Genomic DNA, 1524 nt, shown 5'->3' on the forward strand with positions numbered 1-1524 from the left:
AGAAAAATAGGATATTCTATCAAACACAAAGAGGGCATGGGAAGGGGAGGGGATAAATACTACCATAAGAAGGAGAGGAAGAGAGCATTTAGAGGTAATAATCAAACCTTACTCTCAGTGTAATCAACCCGGAGAGGGAAGAGTAGCTTTATTATCCATTCAGATAAAAAACTCTATCTAACCCTACTGAGAAAGTCAGAAGGGTTAAACCAAAGGGAGCAGGGGAGTGGGGAGGTCAAAAAAGGGAGGGGAGAAGAAGGGAGAGGGAATTCATTAGGTCCTTTAAAAAACAAAAAGAGGGGAATAACAAGGGAGGGGTCAGAAAGGGAAGTCAATCAAGGGAGGGGATAAGGGATACCAGCTCAAAGCAAAGCACTGGTTTAAAAGGAAATAGTGTAAGAAGAAGGGGTGGGTCTAGGGGAGGATACAAAAATGTCAGTGAATGCACAACTAACAATTGTAACTCTGAATGTGAACGGGATGAACTCGCTCATAAAATGGAAGCAAATAGCAGAGTGGATCAGAAACCAAAATCCTACCATATGATGTCTACAAGAAACACATGAGGCAGGTAGATACATACAAGTTCAAGGTTAAGGGTATGAGCAAAATCTTTTGGGCATCAAATGAGAAAAAGAAGGCAGGAGTGGCTATTATGATCTCTGACAAAGCCAAAATAAAAATAGATAGGATTAAAAAAGACAGGGAAGGTCATTACATCCTGATTAAAGGCAGTATAAACAATGAGGAAATAACACTGCTCAATATATATGCACCAAGTGGTATAGCATCCAAATTCATAAAAGAGAAACTGGCAGAGCACAAGAAGGAAATAGATAGTAAAACCATAATAGTAAGAGATCTAAATATTCCTCTTTCAGATCTAGATAAATCAAACCAAAAAATAAATAAGAAAGAGGTAAGAGAGGTGAATGAAGTCCTAGAAAAATTAGATTTAATTGATATGTGGAGAAAAATAAATAGGGACAAAAAGGAATACACCTTCTTTTCAGCTGCACATTGTACATTTACAAAGACTGACCATGTAATAGGGCATGGAATAATTGCAAACAAATGCAAAAGAACAGATATAATAAATGTAACCTTCTCAGATCATAATGCAATAAAAATAATAATTAGTGAGGGCACCTGGAGAGGAAAATCAAAAACCAATTGGAAATTAAACAATATGATTCTCCAAAACCAATTTGTCAAAGAAGAAATCATAGAAACAATCAACAATTTCATTGAAGAGAATGACAATGATGAGACATCCTACCAAACTCTGAGGGATGCAGCCAAGGCAGTACTCAGGGGGAAATTTAGATCCTTGAGTGCATATATTAACAAATTAAGGAGGGCAGAGATTAATGAATTGGGCATGCAACTCAAAAAATTAGAAAGTGAGCAAATTAAAAACCCCCAGATGAAAACTAAATTAGAAATACTAAAAATTAAGGGAGAAATTAATAAAATCGAAAGTAAAAGAACTATTGAATTAATAAATAAGACTAGAAGCTGGTA

The sequence above is a fragment of the Gracilinanus agilis genome, chromosome 3 (assembly GCF_016433145.1).
Source record: "Gracilinanus agilis isolate LMUSP501 chromosome 3, AgileGrace, whole genome shotgun sequence".
Taxonomy (NCBI): Eukaryota; Metazoa; Chordata; class Mammalia; order Didelphimorphia; family Didelphidae; genus Gracilinanus; species Gracilinanus agilis.